The 22,858-nt window shown below is 39.4% G+C and overlaps 1 protein-coding gene across 1 annotated transcript in view; it reads right to left on the reverse strand.

Moving 5' to 3' along the window:
- The window catches only part of CDH12 (cadherin 12), a 693,631-nt gene that overhangs the window by 610,360 nt on the left and 60,413 nt on the right, over positions 1–22,858 (reverse strand). Inside the window, exon 2 of the mRNA XM_039525377.1 lies at positions 2,531–2,631. The gene's annotated coding sequence lies outside the window, so the exon portion shown is untranslated. The remainder of the gene's footprint in view (positions 1–2,530; positions 2,632–22,858) is intronic.

The following is a 22,858-nucleotide window of genomic DNA, read 5'->3' on the forward strand; positions in this document are numbered from 1 at the left end:
TTATTTCAATATTAGAATTGCGCACACGCACCCTTATCCCTCCACAAATATATATGGAAGGATATCAATGCATATACACATATTATATGCTTGTGTATGTTTATATGAGTATATACATCTATAAGTTAACCTATACCATATGGTGAATGTTTGAAACCTAGCTGTCTAAATTTAGGCATGTAAAAGCTACATTTGTACACCTAAATAAGTGACTTAATTTGCAAGGATGCTGAGCACCTGCACCTCTTTGATATGACAGTTGTGGGTGCTCAATACCTGACAAATGGGCACCTTGTTTCAGTGGCTAAATATTGATTTATAGGCTAATTTTAGGAATAAAAGTGCTGGACATTTGTTATGGTGAATACACACATTTGATGCGCTTCTCCTAGTAGGCTTAAGGGGACTGAGGTACACAAGCATTCAAATCTCTAGCGAAAAGATGACTTCAGTTTTGCTTGCAAATAAAGTGCTGGCAGTGTCCATGCGGAAACCGCCAACTGCACTTCCCCCCTCTTATTTGTTCTTTATATTTGTTATCTTTTGTAGATGAATCATGATTCCTGATGATAAGCATGCACTGTCAAGTCTTGACACAAACAGCACTAGAAAAATGTCTAGTGCCATGTTGTCTGCCAACATTTCCTAAGAGGCATGATTTGTAATTCCAACTCTAATCCCACTGTCAAAAAATTAAGCAAGCAAAGTAAACCACACAGTAATAGGTTATCTAGGGCAGTCTCATGAGGCAGGAAATGTATTTTCAACAGCTGATCGCACAACATGCTCCTGGAACACAGCTACCAAAGAAACTAATCAAGATGTTGATGGCACTAAAAATCAGAAACTTAAATTATGCATCAGGAAAGAGAACCATCAAGGTATAAGACCTCTGTATTATATCACCAGGTCTGTTTTGATTTTACATACACAACACTGTCCCATGAAGAGACACACATAGGGACATGTGGCAATTTTATTATATTGCTGTTCCCAAAGGATTCTAAATGGAGATAGGGCTGAACCAAAATCAGGGTTCCAGACAGTCCCAAACTTGGAGTGTTTGAGATTTTTCATCAGAATTGTGTGGCCCAGACTCACTCATGAATTCAAAGTATTTTACATACTACATACTGTGCATTCAGAAGAGTTATTGAAATGCAGCTGCCTCCGTGGCAGAATGTGGCATCTGTAACACCATTACCACTCAACATGTTAGGACAGAATGTGAAGTACATACTATCGAATGGCAACTACGAGAGGTTTAGACATACAGAATGGCATTACGCAAGATGGCATTTGGGCAGGCCACCATGCCGAATATCTTACTGTGAAGACAAATACAAGGATTATTTAATTACCAAAACCATCAGGTCCTTAGTTTTGCATCCCATCCAAATGATGGCACATCCAACATCACACTGTCCCCAGCACTATGCTCTGACTGTGATATAGTACTGTTTCTGAGGGAAGACGGACACCTATTGAATCACCAACACTACTTCCCTCTTCATGTAGGCATTCCTTGAAGATATCTCATCCAATGCTGACCTGGTTCAATCTTACGTTCCTCATTACATTGAACGGAAGCACAAACCAAGGTGGTATGACTGTAAATATCACACATTACAAATGTAACTCAACTACTCTTCCCCCCCAACCCCCACTCTCTTTGCAGAATGAATTGTTCACTAGACCAAATGGCTAATCTAAATTGATTATCATCTCCTGGGGATTGAGATGCAGACTCCAAATTTATTTTGATTTCACCTTCAGAGTGCATATTATAACTGCCATCACACATATGACAGCAGTGCTTAAAAACCAGCTACCTCCATCTGGGCTGAACTTTAAATAAGTATGGAACATTATCAATGGTCCTCATTCCCCAGCATTTGATTCCTGACATCAATAAAGGAAGAGAAGCTTGGCGTTGAATTCCACAATTGATCTAGACACTAGCATATTAATATTAATAAACATGAGGGAGCCTGTGACATTGTCTTCTTTTCCTCTCTGAAAGAGCTTTTACTGAGGTATGACTTTGAAATAAGGCATCTCTCATTTGACAAAAGTAATACCCTGCAATTACGAGGAAAAAAAAAACACATTATGAAAAAGTGAAGCTCAAAAAGAGAAAATGAATTTGTCCTTTAAGAGGCATTGAGCAGGCTGTAAAAGGACTTTCATTTCCTCCAATCTGCATGTAAATTGAAACAGTCTGAAATGCATGACATACAGTACAGGCATCTGTAAATATAATTCTGTGAGCAGAACTGGTCACTTGTACAATACTCTGGTTTGAACAGAATATTTCTTCTGAGACTTGCACCAAACACACTATAATATCTAGATTCTTCTTTCTTGGTTTCATGTAGCAAAAACTGGCTTGACTTTATATACAAACAAAATTGAAAAAAACATTGCATTTTAAACTACAAATTAAATGGATTTGTTTTAGAAAGGATAATTTCATTTAGCACAGGTTTCCAGCAGGTGATGCAGAGATCTATAAAATAGAAAAGTCTACCTGTGATTATGTTGCCACATCATCCAAGATCTTAGAGAAGTACAGTTCAATCCTTAGCTGGCCTCATTCTCCAAAGTCATCACTTGGTTAGTCACTAAAATCTGCCAAAGCAAACATACAAAAAGAAAAAGTAAAATACTTAAATGTCAACAGTTTATGTTTAATGCATGAAGTAACATATAAAGTATCTGATTAAAAAACTCAGTCCTATGGAGGGGGAAACAACTGCATTTTTTTCTCTGGATCTTGATGTATAATGTACAGTAAGTGTGAGGGGGAGTGGCTCTTTGTGGTATATGGACTCCAACTGAGAAAACATGCAAAAGCACTGAAGTGCCCATATTTCTAACAAGCTGCCTAAAAACCTGTTGAATTTCTATTGCCAATGCCCATTACTGAAGATCATGATGCTAGGAAACCTGTGATAATGTAGATTCACTGTTATGTCTGTATTTCCTTCATGCCAGCTATCATTCATCTCAGCATGAAAATAAACATACAGTGATTTCTCTAATGGATGGCACAGTGATGACATGAGTTAATTGCATATTTAGTGTGAAATGCTGTGTTAACGTTCTTATTGTTTTGAAGTTAAACTGTGTAACCACTATGGTTTAGTTCAGAATCACATACTGACTTAACAAGTGCACCACTGGACTGAAGATGTAATTAAAAAGCCTATAATGGGGTAAGTAACACAGCAAGGTCATGTTGCTCTCTCATTTTTGGAGCTCTGGCTTCAAAGCTGAAAGAATGAATAAGTCACAAGTGAAATACTTTAGATAGAGTCTTGATTATAGGATTGACAATGTGCTTAGTATTGTAAAAGATTAAGTGCCCACCCCTGAGATTTTGATGATCTAGAGGACAGAAAAAGACAGACAAGTCACAATAGTAAATGTAAAAGAAATTACCCAAGATATGTTGATCATGTTTTTAAATAATGTACACACTGGCTACTTCTGCATGGGTGTATTCCAACACTAGAAAAAAAATGGTCATGGAGGATAAGGCTTAAGTGGCGTAGCTGAGTTGTGCGACATTCATAGCACCATCCCAAACTGTGCCTAATGCTAAGCAAGAATATCAGTTTCTGACTTCCATGAACACCACCCTCTTAAAAGTTAGAGTCACATCCCCAAGAAGTTAGAGTTATTTTACTGCAAAATCAATAAACAGTGCAGTGATGACCAAATAGCATAAGCACCCAAAATGGGGAAATTGACATCATTCTCTTGTGGAAAAAAAAAAACGAACAGCATAACCATTTGAACTTCTTAAAGGCACTGGCAACTGAACAACTCTACTAGTGTTTTGTTCCTGCACTCTGACACTGGATGCAAGGCTAATCAGTTTCACTACATTACCAATACAACAAGAAAGCTCTGGGGTAAAATCATGGTGCAGCTGAAGTCAATAGGAGTTTTGCTATTGACTTAATCAGAGTAGGATCCTTCATCAATTTCTTGTTCAGTTGTTAGTGCACTGGAGTCGCTGAAGGAAAATGAAATGAAAAATGAAAGAGAAACATAGAACAGAAAGGAGTAGGAAAGAAAAAGGAAGTGAAAGAAACAAACAAAACCCACAAGAACTAAGGCTGAGAGAAAAATAAGGAAAGACTGTGAATGCCCAGATGAAAAGAGGAAAGATGCAAAGACAGAAGTAGAGTTGAGCTGACAAGCAACTTTTCACCCTCTACCTTTGGTATCCCATGTAATTTTCACATGATAGATAATGTGGGTTACTAGATCACACTGTCCATCAATGCACGTACAACCCTGGCATAAACATGCACACAGCAAAAATAGTTAATCTATGCATACAAATATATACAGCAGTGGTTTTCAGCCTGTGGTCTGTGGACCCCTTGGGTCCTGTGTAATACCTGACAAATGGGCCTGTGTAATATTTCCAAAGGGGTCCGCCCCTCCATTCAAAATTTAAGGATCCACAAATGAAAAAGGTTGAAACCCACTGATATATAGTATAGGCAGAAAAGAGAAGTAAACTACCACAAATCTAGCTATATTTTAAAAATATGCATTTTATTACATAGCTGTTTAAGACAACAGAATGCTAATTATGCATTTATAAATACAAAGCCTAATTTTGCAGTCCTTACTCGGGCTATATTCCCACTGATTTCATCACTGAGCCCATAAGAGTCAATCCATCTTCTGTGTATGAGTTATCAATACCATGCCATTTAAACAAAAGCTAGCACCAAAATGTCCATTGGCTTCACTGGAAGCAGGATTGGGTCCCAAATGATTTTTTGTTATTTTGTATGCCATGTTGTAGCCATGTTGATCTCAGTATATTAGAGAGACAAGGTGGGTGAGGCACTCTTTTATTGGACCAACTTCTGTTGGTGAGCAAGACAAGCTTTTGAGCTTACACAGAGCTCTTCTTCAGGTCTGGTAAATATACTCCGAGCGTCACAGCTAAGTACAAGGTGGAACAGATTTAGCTGTCAGTACGTTTCCCAGACCTGAAGAAGAGTTCTGTGTAAGCTCGAAACCTTGTCTCTCATCAACCGACATTGTTCCAATAAATATTAACTCACCCACCTTGTTTGTAATTTTGCCATTAACTTATAACTTCTAATTAAACCTCAGTTTATTTGGCCTGGTAGTGTTCATTTAAGTGAGAATAAATACCCTTCACTGCAGGAAGTGCTGGGAGAAATTCTATGGACTATGTTATGAAAGATGACAGACCAGATGACCAGTGATCCCTTCTGCTTTCAAAAAAATCTCAGAATCTAATACAAAAAATGTAATAGGAGAGCCAAATCTAGAACTGGTCGGAAAATACCAATTTGTGGAACCCAAGATGTTCTCATGGAAACACAAGAGTGCTTGGAAGCTATGAGAATATTGCTTCTAACCTAGGTTTGGCTCCTGGCAGCTGGGAGCCTGTAAACCTTAGAAATACCAGCTCCAACTAGTGCTCTCAGGGATTTCAGGCTCCCTATCGCTGGCCCCAGGAGCCTGTCCTGCCTGAAAGCCATGGCTCTCATGATCTAGGCACCACAGCAGGATGTCTGGAAGCCCTTTGAAACCTGATGTAAGCTAGGGATCTCAGGGCTCCTCAGGCCAAACTCTCAGGGTAGCTGGTTTTTCAGGTTGCACAATTTGGAATCCAGGAGTTTGGGATCCATGGGATCTATGGTCCTGGGGCAGTGCGCATGACCGGGCTGCCCAAGAGGCCTGGACCCTGAGGTCCATAAGAGCTGCTGAAATGATTCTTGTGAGATTCAGTGCTGCCCAGTAGCAAATAGCAGCAGTGAACCTGACATGAATCATGTCAATTTCACTGAGCATCTCCTTTCAGAAACATTGTTTGTGTTTTCAAAAGAAAAATATTCTTGAATGTCCTCTTCATGGAACAGTTCAAAATGACAATTTTTCCTGAAAACAGGAAGTTCAGAATTTCAACCAGCTCTTGCCAAGTCCTGCTCACCTTGCTCATGAGACATCCTATTGACTTCAATGTTAAAGCAAGAAGGATTTGGATGTCAAGTTTTTACTCCCAGAAAAAAAAAATTTGCTTTTCTTTTTAACAATTTACTGGTGACCCTGCAGAATTCTCTAACTCACATTAAAACGTGAACATGTTTAGAAGAAAGTAAAAAAGAAACCTTCAGAAGCTCTTTGTTTCTCAGAATCTGCCACATGACAGAAAGCGTGACCAAAAAACTCCTTTGATCTGTCTACTGTAGTTTTGCCTTTGCAGGCTTTACATCTGATCTGCTGAAACATGCATGCGTGTGCACACCCACACATCAAATTTTCACTTTCACCTTTCCGCTGCAGTCAGAAGTCATCAGAAGTTCTCCTAACAAATTTATACAGTAATAATATAAACTTTTTTCTCATCGTGTCAGTGTCATGTACTATTGATCTGGGCTTTGTATCAGCATTATTAACTTCCTGGATCAATAACTCTTGATATCAGTTAAAAACAGAAGTCAAAAATGTTGCTTAGGGTTACACACACTGCACTATTCTTAAGAGATACTGTGGCTGCTGATGTGGAAGATGGATATGTGTATTAATATACAAATGATTATAATAATACTGGAATTTTGAAAGCCAGAAAATATTTAGATTTTTAGCATTAACATTGAAAACCCCTATTTTTTTAAATTATTTTTAACACACAGTGAGTGCACGGTCCCAATTGGTTTCTGCTTGGCACTTTCTACTGAAAAATACTGACAACTGGAAAGAGATTAGAGTGATTTATATTGCCAAATAAAGACTTCTTTGGTACTGTAGTACTGATTTTTTTTATTAGTTACATTGATTTAATTTAAAAAAATCTTGTTTCTAACTATTCAGTTTGCCTAGCTGGAGGAAAAGATGAGCACACACAATATAATGTATGGTTTGGTTTTATCATCAAGTCTAGACTGTGACTTAGAACTATGCTGCTTGAATACACCAGAAAATACTCATGACAACAGGGAAGTTTAGAAAAACCATTTACAAAACAAAGTTAATGCTGTCAAGATTGTTATCCCCCAGGAAATTGAAGGAGAAATCTTGTAGAACCAAATTATATAGAACCTGAATACTTGGCAGAATACTGTGCTATTTGAATGAAAAATATATACATTTTTTTCAACAAGACAATTAACTGGTGGTCATCTACCTTAGACTAGATTAAATTACAGTTCTCTACTCTATCCTTTCCGCTTGACATATCTGGGACTCCACTAAAGCTTCTAACAATTAATGAGAGCTGGAATGTTTATTCAGGATATACACTATAACAGAATAAATGGCAAGAGATTAGGGATGAGCAAAAATGGGGACCTCCGATCAGTACCTTTTTGGCTGAATTCCTTGACACACACCACCTACAATGGTTGCAGATTGGATATGAAATTGGAAGAGGACTGTTTACTTGTTTGAATGAAAATCAAATCTTACATAAACTACTATTATTTAAAATATTATACTCCAGAATGGTGTAAAACACATTCGAATTCATGATCTTGTATGTCTGCCAACAGCCTTGAAGAGATGGATGTCCCAGACAAAGGCCTGGGACTGTTGACAGGTATCTACTCCACAGTTTGTTGTCTCCTCCACTCCAAGATAAAAACAACAACAACAAAAAACTAGTGCCACCAGCTTTTGTATTCTAGTGCTTGTTCCTGAACAGCCACAGCATGGTGCATTAATTAAGACAATCTTCATACATGAACAGCCTGCCAGGTGTTATGGGAAGTGAAGTGGCCATATGTTCCAGACACTTGAGGACAAATCAAACTAGACCTCAGCACTGGGTGTTCAGAATGATCATCAGAAGGGAGTCACAGTACACAAAAACAGAATGAGTGAACAGAGAAAGTTTATGTTGATTCACATATATAAAAAGACAACTATCCAAGAGAGAAAGGAAGACAGGTCATTTATTACTTTTAGCCTTAATCTTGGTGTGTTTGATGTCACAACGACCTGGCTGCATTCTTAAAATAAAGTTAAAGTAAAAATCTGACAAACATTAGTATCCTGTGCTTCAGATCAGGCACTTTAAAACTGGAAAGATTAGATAAGTGATGTGTTGATAATCCAAAAGAATGATCAACACATACCGGGATATTATCAGTCTTACTGTAATCAAACAAAAGGGAAAAACACACACACACACACACACACACACACGACCTATCATAATGCTCCTGGAAGTTTAGGAGATGAGGCACATTACTGTAGTCATTTCAAATAAATCAAATAAAAAAATCATTATTGGTGGATGAGTGACTAGGAAATACAATCTCATAAAAGATATGGACCTATGAATAATGTAGATTAAAAGGACCTCGCATTGTTTGATTATAGGTACATATAAATATATTGCACTCTGTTTGGATTAATTATTTATCGGGCAATTCACTTGTCTACCTCTTAGATGCATTCAGTTCTGCTGTATTATTTGTGGGACTGGCATTCCAGCTTGCAGTCTTTGTCAAGTCCATTGTGCACCAGCATGTATTCTTCATAAAGGAAAAAACTTTCAACTAAGGTAAAGATGGTCTTTTTGTACCCATCACGCTTATGTGCAAAATCAGTTGAGGACAGACTGTGATCATAGACTGAAAGGCTTTTCCCTCCTTTACTTTATGAAATCATCATCTTGAGATTGATCTTATCTAACATTGTCATGTAATGAATTTGGCACAAAAAGTGGGAGTGTACTAACAACATTTGCAGGTGACCCAAAGTTGGGAGGTACATTGCCAATCTGGAGGAGGATTGGAATTTCAAACAAGAACATTTGATGACTTTGAAAACTGGAGTAATAGAAATAGGATGAAATTTAATAGTGTAAAGTGCAAGGTCATGCACTTGGGGACTAACAACAAGATTTTTTACTATAAGATGTGAACATATCAATTGGAAGAAACAGTGGAGAAAGGCCTGGGTGCATTGGTCAGTCACAAGATGACTATCAGCTGCTAATGTTATGTGGCTGTGAAAAAGGCTAATCCAATCCTAGGATGCATCAAGTGAGGTATTTCCAGTAGAGATAGGGAAGTGTTAGTGACATCATAAAAGGAATTGGTGAGTCCTCATCTGGAATACCGTGTGCAGTTCTGGTCTCTAGTGTTTAGGAAAGATTAATACAAACTGGAAGAGATGCAGAGAAGGGCTACTAGGCTGATCAGAGGAATGGAAAACCTACTTTACGAGAGGAGACTCAGGAGTTTAGCTTGTTTAGCCTAAGCAAAGGAAGGTGGAGGGGAGATATGGTTGGTCTCTATAAATACATTATAGGAAGAAACCCCAGGGAGGGAGAGGAAATATAAAGTTAAGGGCCAGTGCTGGCATAAGAACAAATGGATATAAACTGGCCAAAATAAGTTTAAGCTTGAAATTAAAGGAGAGAAGGAGAGTGGAGGCAAATTACCTAACTTGTTTCAAGACTGAGTTTAATAAGTTTATGGACAGGATGGTATGATGAGATTGCCCACAATAGCACAGGGCCCATCTGAAACTGCAAAGAACATTGCAAAGAAATGGACTTCCATTGGGAGTTTATTTTATAAATATACACTCACATAAAGATGTGGTGAGGAACAGTTAAAAATGTTGTCACATTTGTTCCTCCAAAAATCAATACATAAATCACACTTACTCCTCTGCCAGGGCCTCATTCTCTCCCTAGCAAAATTAATAGCAAAGCTCCCAGTGGCTTCTAAGGTACAAAATCAGGCTTTGGAAGCGCTCTCCCACACTGCTCCTATCAACACAGCCAGCCCCCCCCCCCCGCCCCCCTTTTTTTTGGTTGCTGTTTCTTCTGTGAGCAGTAGGTGGCAACAGTTCTTCCTGTTGCAGGTGCACTTCAGCTAAATTAGACCTTGGTTACTAAAGCAACATGTTTTGTATGACTGAGCAGCCATGGCTGCTCATGTTTTCATTCTTGGCCATGTAAAAAGGCATCTCTCCAAAAGGTATGGTTTTATTCACAAAATTCTGTAGAATTCTTAGCAGGGAAAGGTTTTTAAAAGTATCTTTCTGCCTGTGGATAAGTACTACAGTTGCAGTAATATCTGGTCCACACTGTCCTTTTGTTTTGAAGGAACTTCTATAGTAGTAAGTATTGCTCCATTAAACTTTCTTTTTAACCTTTCACCATAGGTGAAAGGTTTTATCACTTTTGTTGCTCTCCTCTGGACTATCTCCAATTTATCCACATCTTTCCTAAAATGTGGTGCCCAGAACTGGACACAGTATTCCAGCTGAGGCCTCACCACAGCTGAATAGAGTGAGACAACTACGTCTGATGTCTTACAAATAAGACTCTTGAATGATATTAGCCTCTCTAAAAAACTGCATCACATTGCTGACTAATATTCACTTTATGTTCCACTATAACCCTCAGATCCTTTCAGCAGTACTACCAGCTGGCCAGTTATTCCCCATTTTATCATTGTGAATTTGATTTTTCCTTCCTAGGTGAAGTTTTTTGCACTTTACTGAATTCCAGCTCATTGATTTCAGACCAATTCTCCAATTTGTCAAGGTTATGTTAAATTCTAATCCTGTCCTCCAAATTGCTTGCAACCTCTCCCAGCTTAGTGTCCTCTGCAAATTTACAAGCATACTCTCCACTCCATAATTTAATTCATAATATGTCAGGGGTAATGTAATACCCACAGGCCTGCTGACACTCATAGAACCACAGTGTGCTGTGTTTAAATGACTGAGGGCTATGTTGGTCCCATTCTTTTTACTCCTTTCTGAAAGAAACTTGGCTTCAGTTCCTACCTCCTGAGTTGGGTCATCTTTTTCCATCCTTTTCACTTCTGTTTGAATGCAACTTGGCTATTTTGGTCACATCCACTCCTCCTAAACCATGTTTAGATCTTTTAATCTACTCTCTCACTTTCAAAATGGCCTGCTAACCAAGGGCAACTAGGGAGAACATTTACTAAGGCCTCTTTGAAACATGGGCTGCACTATTGATCAAACAGACATTTCAGTCACTGTATGAATTGTATCTTTTGTGCACAGACCCTTAATTTAATTAATAATTGGAGATATACCTATCTCCTAGAACTGGAAGGGACCTTGAAAGGTCATTGAGTCCAGCTCCCTGCCTTAACTAGCAGGACCAAGTACTGATTTTTGCCCCAGATTCCTATGTGGGGTCCTCAAGGATTGAACTCACAACCCTGTGTTTAGCAGGCCAGTGCCCAAACCACTGAGCTATTCCTCCCCCTTTATGCATGATGATTTGGAATCTATTATCTAATTCACTATTTTCCCCTGGTGATGAGGTGCCTCCCCACACTGGGATCTAAGGGGTTAATAGAGCCCTTGGCAGGCTGTGCTGGAGGAAGCCAATCAGGGACGAGCTGGCCCATATAAGAAGGGCTGTAGAACAGAGACACTTCAGTCACTTCCTGGAGCTTGAGGAGGATTGGTTTCCTTGCAGACTGAAGGCAGCATGCACCCTGTACAGAGCAATACTGCAGGCAGAGACTCAGAGTATGGCTACACTTGCAGCCGTACAGAGCTGCCGCGGGAGCGCTCCTGCGGCAGCGCTTTGAAGTATGAGTGTGGTCGCAGTGCCAGTGCTGGGAGAAACCTCTCCCAGAGCTGCAGGTACTCCACCTCCCCGTGGGGATTAGCTTACAGCGCTGGGAGCTGTGCTCCCAGCGCTGGGGCAGTGTTTACACTGGTGCTTTGCAGTGCTGTAACTTGCTGCGCTCAGGGGGGTGTTTTTTCACACCCCTGAACGACAAAGTTGCAGTGCTGTAAAGCGCCAGTGTAGCCAAGGCCTTGGAGTTATAAGCAGCTCCTGGCAAGCTGCAGGGATCTGAAGGCTAAGGCCCTGAGGTGAAGGCAAAGAATGTTGGGGCCTTGGGGAAGTGGCCCAGAGAGATCTACAGAGGAGTCAGAGGGGACACAGCAAGTGGTGGACATCTACAGGGTCCCTGGACCCAGAGTAGTGGGGGGGGGCTGGGTCTCCCCCTTCTCACCACTGAAGAAGTAGCCAGACAATTTTCCTTCAGTGGCAACTGAAGGAAATGGCTGGACAGTGGACTACAGTTCCCCCAGGAGAGAGGAGAACCAAGTGTAACACAGCTGTGTCCTGAAGCGGATGCCATGGTCTGTGGGGTGACATTGGTCTTGGAGCAGAAGTGATGGTGGCAAGACATCACCAGAAGAGGGCACACTGGTGAACAGAGCTAATTCCCAGGACAGCCAGCAGGAGATGCTGCAGTAGTGAGTGAATCTCATCACATCCCCCTTATATGCTACTCTACAAGGCAGCATTTACTTTGCTGGCTGAGCATTATGGGGCTTTATTACAGGTGGGAACTTGTTTCTTTATCTTCAGAAAAAGAATCTGAACATAAGCTTCCCATCATTTAGTTAGTTTTGTCCATGTTCACGTGAAGAATCATGCATGGAGAACTTTTTTCTGGCACTTAGTAGTAGCACTTCTTACTGAGGTTTGCAGGCCTCTGCCAAGGACTGCCCAATATACTGAAGGGAATAAGAACAATATTGGGTTACTTTAAAAAACAAACAGCCTAATAACAGTTTTCAGATATGTTAAGGGATGTTTTAAAGAAGACAGTAATCAATTGTTCTCCCAGTTTTCTGAAGGTAGGAGAAGAAATAATGGCCTTAATGTGCATCAAGGGAGATTTAGGTTAGATATTAGGAACAAACTAACTACAATGATAGATAAGCACTGGAATAGGCTTCCTTAAGGGAGGTTCTGGAATCCCCATCGTTGGAGGTTTTTAAGAACAGGTTGAACAAACAACTGCCAGGGTTAGTCTAGGTTTACTTTGTCCTGAGGCAGGACAGAGTATGGGACTTGATGACCTCTTGTTGTTCCTTCCAGACCTACATTTCTATGATTTTTTTTTATATACATGTTTTTAATTCATTTTAGTGCTAATAGAAGATGCCAATGGTGCAAGAGAACTGGAATTCTCAATTTTTCCTAAAGAACAGCAGCCTGGGTAATAGTTGTCATCATCTGTAAATTAACTGCCAGATACCTCAGCCCTATTTTGGAGGGATGGCTTCTGATAAGGTGATCAAGGCTCCATTGCCCGCTCAATACTTAAATCTTCTATAATGCTGACAACGGTGGTAGTTATTTTTCCATGTGGACACCAGCTCACTAGGAACTGCAGTGAGACCAATCATACATTCCGCATAGCAACTGCAGTGCTTTCAGATAGTAATGATTTTCAGTCACCACTGACTTGGCTTGAATTTGAACTACTGACCCAAAGGGCAAAAGCGCTCTAGCCAATTATCAATCTCCTGAGCCATCCAGCTCTTTCTATTATCTTGATTTCCTTTACAAGATTAACACTGTTACCACAATTTAATCAAATAAATGTTTTGGGTCTGACATTTACTTCATCCCATATCTGCTTCCTATCAAAGATAAGATGGGACAAGAGGGCCTTAAAACAGCTACCACCAATACCTCTTAAGAAATTAAATGCTGACTGCTCAGGCTATGTCTGAAGAATTAAGACTGAGAATTCTGTCGATTCACTGTATGGTGCTCTATGTCCTCTTGAAGATGGCAAAACACTTTGCCCTAAGTTTTCAGAAGGGAACAGTAATGTCGGGTTGTTTCAATAATTGGGTGCCCAACTTGGATCATCAAAAGGGTTGATTTTCAATGAGTAGCTACTTACCACTTTCTAAAAACCAGGCCCTTTTAAAATGTACCTGGTTGGGCACCAGAATACTGACAGATCAAAATAATTACTACCTCTTTTTTTGAAAATTTAGCCCACCACATTACTATGTTACTCAACATATGTATAAAATTACCAGATACAGATGAAGTTTCCTTCATCTGAGATGGGAAGTTGATTCTAGACTGGTTCACAAACACCTGATGGTAGTTTATTATTACATCTTCAGATCAAGACTACTGGGGATTTCTCAGTCTGCATTAATCGCCATCCACTTTTATGCATATGCTAGAGGGAGAAGGAGAAGGCTCTTTTTAAAATTCCACAACCAAAAGGAAGGATTAACTCTGAACACTGCTAAGTGATCTTCCCTAAGGTTGATTCATCTCTGGGTCTGAAAATATTTTAGAAGCCTTTCATCTGTGGAATTGACCACATTGTACCAAGTGTAAGGTACATTAAAAGAATATAAATATTAAGAGGATCATCTACAAGACTCTCCTGGCATGGTCTTCACCCCTCACTCCATTTGAAGTTAAACTTTTGTAACTCTGTACTATACTTAACACGTTTTTTCAGGAACAAAAAAAACAACTTTACAGTGAACATACTTTAGACACATTCCTTTGTAAGATGGGTTCACTTTCCTTCTTGGAAAATGGCTATGAGAACATGGTTTTATTTAAATGGGAAACCAAATTATTGAATTCTCTAATCTCTCACCTCTCCCTCTGCAACTGTGCACATGCATACCACTGGGACACACAGCTTTATCCCAGTTTAAGTAGAGGGTGGAGGATTTTTGTGAGAGATGATTCTTCAAATTTGGTATGTTCCTGTTGCCAGTTTCCCTATCATTATATTTTATTAGTTTGAATTGAGACTATACGTCAATGAATCATAGAATAAAGCAGCATGTCAAAATAAGTAAAGGGGTAACTTTAACAGAATTCCCATCAACCTCATTTATTGCAATAAGAAGAAAACACAGAATATAACATACCTGAATACTCTGTTATGATTCCACACCCAAGCTGGCCATTACATCGGATTCTGTAATCCAGTTGCCCTTATACAATATTTTCATGTTGAATTCATTTATTAGAAAAAGCCATTATCTATCATTTTCCAACAATCTAAAGAACCACCCCTAACCCCCCCCAAAAAAACACCTCTGTTATAAGGACATTTTAACAGCATTGAACACTGGGTTTGAAAACCTATTAACCAGTTTAATTCATAACTATAAAATGAGATTGAACTGCTCTCTTCTTGGTAACGATCCATATAAAAATTGGGAGAAAGGAGAAGGAAGTGATGTGAACACAGGAGCTATTGTGAAATCACAATTTGATTAACCTGTAGGTCTCATTTCTACAAGAAAAACATTTATATACCTATAAATAAATAATTTTGCTTTTGCATACAACTAAACAAGCTATTTGGTAAAATATTAGAGTATTATTTTCTATATCTCTCAGGCTTGCTTCATAATTGATTTGCTAACCACTAAAATGTAAACTTAAACAGACACACACACACAGAGGACTGTTTTAGCAGTGAGTAAATCAATCATTGCTTCAACTACATGTTATACACATGACTAGGCACATGATATTTTCTCATGTATTGGATGATAAATGGTTTGAACAGAACAAAAAAGAATGCACATCCTATATGAATTTGCAGGCAATTATATTTGTGTTAAATTTGTGAAACTGTCAAGATTTGAGAATTTTCTTTATCCAGTAGTGATTGACAGATCTAGTATCGGACCTTTTATTTCTGAAAATGTTCACATAGCTTCCCCCTCCCCCCTTCTTCAACAGCTTTTACTTCATATTAGTTCAAGGATTTAAATTTACTCGAGTACACTTGTAGATTCTCTTTTCATCTAAATGAAACACTGGATTTTTTCTGAACATTGAGCTTGCAAAAATTCTGCTAAATTATATGTGAGCATTGAGATTGTGTGATAAAAATCTTCATTAAATTCAAAATTGTGAATCCCACAGCAAGAAAATAAATAGGTCTAATAGTTAAATTTACCCACCAAAGACATCACCCTGTCAACATAAGGAATGTGGAATAGGCTCCACAATTATGGTGACAGGTTACACTATAAAACTGTAAATAGATAACACTCAGTCCATACACCCACTGCTAGTACATCAAGGGCTTTATGAGATGTATTTGTTGAGACATGTAACCTATGTCAAGGAGATACTGCATGAGATAACATTCAAATAATGCACTATTGGCTTGATTGTGAGTGCCCACCCATCCTTCTAGAATCAATAGGAGCTGGAGGGAGGTGATAATCACCTTTAAAAATCAGACTGTGTGTGTATTTAGTTGCGTCTAATTAAAGGTATTTGTTGCAATAGATGACATGTACATTTCTGCTTGTGTGTGAGTAGGCTTGGATATCCACAGTTAGTATACACTGAAGTCAATAAATAAAATATCTGAGGTATGCATATGATACAGGAGTCGCCATGACAAGTCAAAACAATGAGTCCTTTGTGGCACCTTAGAGACTAGCAGTTGCCAGCAGATATTGCACAACTCATAGCTATAACCTATTTTAAGTAGGATAACACTATAACATAACATCTACCACTGCAGAGCAGTGATAGCACAACCACTGACTCTTTAAAAATGACCATTCAATTTTCATTTGTTTATAACATTCGCAAGCAGCTCCTTTGCAAAGATTACATGAATTGTCTTCAGTGAGGAATGCAAGTGGCACTATTTTTGTGTTAGCTGAATGTAAACAAGTTGGAATATTTATTTTTAAATGGTGAAAAATACTGGTTAAAAATATTTGGTTAATCTGTATTTTTTGGCCGACTGCATTTGATGCAATTTTTTTTGCAAAACAAATCACAACCGAGTTAAGAACTGACAACATAGTTATGTTTCAGCAGATATTATGATGTTACAAATACTAGTATTCTAAAAATATGTAGCTTCCTTAGCTATCATTTTTCTAAGAATTGGTACTAAATTGCTACAAATGTTTTTATAAAAAACATTCCCCTCCTAGTGGAATTTGCAGATGAAAATATTAAACTGGTTCCAGCTAGCAAGTGGAACAAAAACAATAAATGTTTTGGTAGCCTGGCTCCTGGAGCTACAGATCCTCTAGTAGAAACCAAGAGTGATCAGCTGACAGCTTTTAACCAAGTCTACTAGAATGCCCATTTGGGCTACCCATTGCTATGTTCTACAGTAAAAAAAAACACAACATTTTGCTTTTGCTGACCTAATGCTGAAAAGGGCATGGTATTTTAGTTTTTCCCTGCCTAAATACATGTAAATTGAAGTGTAGTTATAGCTCATTCTTCAATACAAGAACTGCAATTTCCTAGAAGAGCAGTCTTTGCATTGTTAGAGTGGCTCCTTCTTAAACCATGTAGCTAAGGCTGTAATGCACTATAGTTATTTTCAATCACAACAGAAAATACAACTATACGGGCTTTACTGACTGTCCAAAGATTGTGAATTATAGTTTCAGAGATTCCATTGTTCTGCTCAGAAGTTTATGAAGTCATAAATGTTTTAAGCAAAGGGTATTTCACGAGACCTTAATTTTGACAACTAAGGTGTTGGAGTCAAAATAAAATAGTCACTACATTTCATCATTTTAAAGAATTGAATTATTTTAAAAATTCATAGCCTGCAATCACATACTCTCCTGTATAATCTACCTTTGATATTTATTGAGTGCCAGTCACTCACTACCAAGATGTGAAAAATGCCATGTATGTTGTTTATGTAGCACCAACAAGCTGTTATTACCTTATTGTCTACAAAGCACCTAACTTATTATGAAGTAAAAATGACATAGCATCCAAATAAAATTTAAGACTATGATAGCTGTGCACTGTAAAGAGAATTAGCATATATTTTTATATTAAAAATCAATCACTGACAGACTTAGAACAGTTTAAAAACATCTGCTTTCAACCAATGCATATAATGTACAAAGGGTACTTTTCACAAGGACCTCCTTTTGAGAAGTGTTTGCACATCATTATGTAGTGGAGCTGTGCTCCATGAAAAATAGTACAGAAGGGAAAAGAAGGCTGGGCCAGTAAGGGGTGGCGACATTGTCATTAGGACCATAATTATGCAGATTCAGTGTCCAAAGGTTGATTCATAGGAGGTGTAGCCCATAGGAACTAAAGTAGGTGCTGCAGGCAGGATTGAGGGTTTCCCCAGCAGCAGGACTGGATTGTATACTCTCAATACTGCACAAAACCAGATTTTCTCAACAAGGGTGAGAGAAAGAGAGAGAGAGACACTGTATGTCTGAAAATTGAGCATAAGTGTCATAATATTTTTATTTTTCATTTTCAAAAATGTACATGCAATTGAGAGACTTATCAGATACTAAAATTGCCTATTCAAAGGGCCAGCTATGAAACTACTTGGAAACTTCAAGCAAAAGTGCCAAACTTGTGAATGTGTGCAAAGGTGGTAAACAGTCTCATTGTCACTTTTTAACTCTGAACTCTAAAGAGAAAACATACATTGACTTCCTTTAAATAAAAGTTCTTCTCAGATGGACTTTCAAGAAGCTTATCTCTTTTGTGTAAATAAGAATGAGGGGTGAAATTCAGATCTGGCCATAGCTAAATGGAGCTCAAGAAAATAGTCTTCTGAGAAGGAACTATGTGCTGGTGGAGCCACGGTAGCATTGAAGTCCTTCCACACTCACTACTCCAGCCCATTACAGAGTACCTTATAGCTACTGAACGTGTAACTGTCTATAACAGCTATATAATAGTGGAGCCAATGGCTACAATCTTGGCCCTCCTCCTTTCACTGTCTTGTACAAAGCCCAACCCTGCTATGAACATTAGGTACTCAGCTCCCCTTGCCTGCCTGCCCTCCTCCAAAAAACCAGCAGTGATTATAGGGCCTTCCAAGGACCTTCCTATACGAGATGAAGTTCACCCTCTACGACAGTTTCGCAGTTACACACTTTGTCAGCATCAAGAAATCGCACCTATGGTGGATATCACTTAATAGCAACACTTTGTCCGCAACCAATCCCATCCCTTCCAATATGGGCAATGGCATGCCACTTACTGAGAACTTTTTTTTGGAAGAAAGGCACTGGCTGGAGGCAGGTTTGTGGGGCTGCAGCTAGGGAAGGAAACACTAGAAGGTGTGAAGCCCCACAAAAATCTTCCTGTTCCTTGGGAGTGCACAGGAGGTAATGGTCTGGAGCATCTACATCCCTGCTCAGTGGGGGAGCCCCTGCCAGAGTCCCAGCACTGCTGACTGGGAGGGGAGGCTTTGGGCAGGGTAACAGCAGGGGTGGGGGTGCAGCTCAGATGCCAGAGCTTTCCACAAGCAGTAGGGGCTTTGGGGGCCCGTGGAGCTGCACGGTAGATCTCCCTGCTGCTGCTCTGCCCAGTCCCCTCATGCAGGTCCCAGTGCCTTCATTCCCTGCTGCAGGCCCCCTCCCTGTGGAAAGCTCCAAGATCCTGGCTGCAGCACCCCTCCCCATTGCTGCCCTCCCCACAGATAGGTTTTCAGAGCTGCAGCCTGCTATGTCCCATCACTTCCTTCCCTGGCTGCAGCCCCATAAACCTGTATTCCACATACTGGCAACTGCCGAATAATGGCAGATTTTAGCCATCAACCAAGGGGTAGCTAATAAGCAGAACCTACAGCATATAATTTGTCACTGGGGAAAAGTTTTTTAATCCTCCCTTTGTTTAAAAAACTAGAACCTGAAGGTCTTGATCACAAGCTGACATTATTTATATTCAGAGGGAAATAACTAACCAACCAGGAATTATTGTTCAACCATATGAATGCTTTGCTTAGGATTTTATAGATTTTTTCATTATTTCAACTATGAAAGATCTCATGACCAGCTTGTGAATTTATCATTTTTATCCCTGTAGTTCATGGGGCCTTATTTATCATCCTTGTTGCTTATGCATAATACATATTCACATGAAACTGACTAACATGATGAAAAGGACTAGGAAAATTTATGTAAGTTTACCCCCAAAAAACAATGTCCTTTCCCCAAGTAGCGAGATTAACTGACCCTGTAATATGTTTTCAGTCTTTGGGCACAGAACTCAGACCTCTTTATCCCTGGCTCAGTGACACTGCTGAAGAGCTTTCCAGGTGTGGAAGTTTAGGCCTGTTAATCAAATGCATTCTTATGACAAAACTATGAATTACTTTCAACATGCATATGCCCACTGCACAGCATGAAAACTTTGATTCATTTAGCTAACAAAAAGGGTTAGGTTAACATAGGTCAGATATGTGGACCATACCTGAAGAAAAATTATGGGGAAAGCAGAAATAAATGTTCTGTTTTTCAGCATGGTAAAACCCATAGACCCTACAATGAGATTGTGTCAGCAGGGAGCAACTAGGGTGTGGAAAATTTAACCTTATATAACTGAAATTGAAATAACTATGCACATAGACTGATTAGTAATTTACTGAAGCAAACACCATCCAACCACAAACAGCATCAGAAGAACCTAGCAGGCCAATTTGGAAGTGTTCTATGAAGGGATGCATGGACAATAGGGTGCATGCCTTCAGATTTCTTTAAAAATGTATACGTCAACCCAATATGCTATTACTGCTCTTAGGGAGTGGGGCCTGAGTGCAGAAAGGGAAGAGAAGTTATTTGTCATTTTCAGCTGGGATCTACCCAAACATAGGCACCAACTCTGTGGATGCTCTAGGGCTGGAACGCACAACGGAAAAAAATTTAGCAGGTGCTCAGTACCCACCAGCCTTCAAGCTCTCCCCCTTCCCCTCAGCACCTCCTTCCCCCAAGCAGTCTCACTGATCTCTCCTCCCCCTCCCTCCCAGTGCCTCCCGTCCGCCACCGATCAGCTGTTCTGCAGCATGCAGGAGGCACTGGGAGGGATGGGGAGGAGTGGGGATGGGGCATGCTCACGGGAGGGGGTGGAAAGAGGCAGGGAAGAGACAGGGCAGGGGAGGGGCCTTGGGGGAAAGGGTGGAGTGGGGGGCAGGGCCTGGGGTGTCAGGAGGTGGGGTTGAGCACCCCCCAGATAGAGAGGAAGTCAGTGTCTATGTACTGAAATATTGATGACAAAGCATTATTGAGCTTGATCCTCTAGTTCTATCTAACTATATTGTTAGTCTTGTGTGGACATCCAAGCTGCACCAGAGTTTTCTCTTGGGTGTGATGGCTTGGGATAGAAGGATAGTAGTGCTCTCTCCCATGATTTATGGAATATGAAGTTGAGTTCAGGGATAAATACTAGATTCAGTCCAAAAGCCTTTTGTCAGCATGAAAATACTCAATGGACAGAGCTTCTAAAAACCAATGTTTGTCTGCCCACTGGGATGTGTGTGTGTGTGTGTGTGTGTGTGTGTGTGTGTGTGTGTGTGTGTGTGTGTGTGTGTGTGTGTGTGTGTGTCACAGGAATACTTGAGAGAAACTCCTAATTTTTTCCTCTGGTATATTATGATGTTTCCAAGAGCTATTTTACTTTGGGAAAATCAATTAAAAAAAAATCGATGTTAAAATATCAATGCTTATTTTAAATGTTTCTATTTAAATTCACTGTTGTCTGATTCTTCCACATGCTTTCCTACAACAGGGTGGATCAGACAATACTTCTCTAATGACAGTAGACAGATTCAAAAAGTAAAAACTTTATAAGTGTTAACCCACAAATTGTCAACATCACTGGTTAAAATATATTAACTATCCATAAATCAAACTCACTCAAGCTGCAGTTTTCTTACTTTGCGTATCTACAAGTTTCGATTTAAGGATGGAAATATTTTGTTTTCTGTGTGTCCAGTGAAATTAACTTTTACCAACACTTACAGATAAAATCCAATCCTATTTATGTGTCTTCTTTCCAGGAATACAGCCAATTTTACCTGCATTGGTGGTCAGAATCCTGCCTCAGAAATGCAAAATATGTCAAGGGTAATCTGAAAATAAATACTGCTAGGGATAACTACCAAAGGGTTGCTCCCGGCCTGACATGTTTTACCTTTTCAGGAAGGAAACTCATCAGCAATCATACCAATGCCAGGATCACTGATGTGGATCAATGTCACGGAGGCCTCTAGCATTGAAGCTTCCTTGTAGCTCCTTAGAGATTATTTCATCTCTGTCAATTAGTTTATGGATATGAATCCACAAGCTGTGAATTACAAATCCAAACTCCTTATCAGGGCAACATTTAGGGATATAAGGGCCTAATCTTGATCTTGAGGGAAAATCTCTCATTTTGTTGCTTGTGGGTGGGATTTTGAAAAGTGTCTAAATGATTTAAGAACATAAGTATCACTGATTTACAGTCTATTGAAAATTCCTCCCTATATCCTATTTATTCTATTTAATAAAAGGTTAATTCAGGTTAAGGTTAACTGCTTCAATGGCTCTCCTTAGTCTCTGTAGTCTGAGGGAACAATCTTTCCTTCCAACAATTGTAATTTAGACAATGCTTTGGATCTAAATCCTAGAACACTTGTGTCAAGGTTCCTTCCCCACTCTGAACTTTAGGGTACAGATGTGGTGACCTGCATGGACACTTCTAAGCTCAATTACCAGCTTAGATCTGGTATCACCACCACCACCCCCCAAGCACTACCTTTTTTCTCTTGGGTAGTCTTGAGGGACTTCACCAATTTCCTGGTAAACACCGATCCAACCCCTTGGATCTTAACACAAGGAGAATTTAACCATCCCCCCTCTTTTCCCCCACCAATTCCTGGTGAGACCAGATCCAATCCCCTTGGATCTAAAAACAAGGAAAAAAGCAATCTGGTATTAAGAAAAAAGGCTTTTAATTAAAGAAAAGAAAGGTAAAAGAAACCCCTCTGGGAGAGATTAGCATACCAGCTACTCTCACAGACAACAGATTCAAAACACAGAGGATGTTCCCCTGAGCAAAAATCTTAATACACACAAGAATACCCAAATTTGATAATTCCCTTAATGGTACCAAGACAAGTTACAAAGAAAATAAACATAAACCTATTTATTCCTTTCTAAAACTTACTACTCTGATAAGAGGCTGGTTCCTTGATCTTTTTCACTCCGGCTGAAACTGAAACTCTAAACAAAGGAAAACTTCCCTCCT

This window comes from Mauremys reevesii, linkage group 2 (assembly GCF_016161935.1).
Source record: "Mauremys reevesii isolate NIE-2019 linkage group 2, ASM1616193v1, whole genome shotgun sequence".
NCBI lineage: Eukaryota > Metazoa > Chordata > Testudines > Geoemydidae > Mauremys > Mauremys reevesii.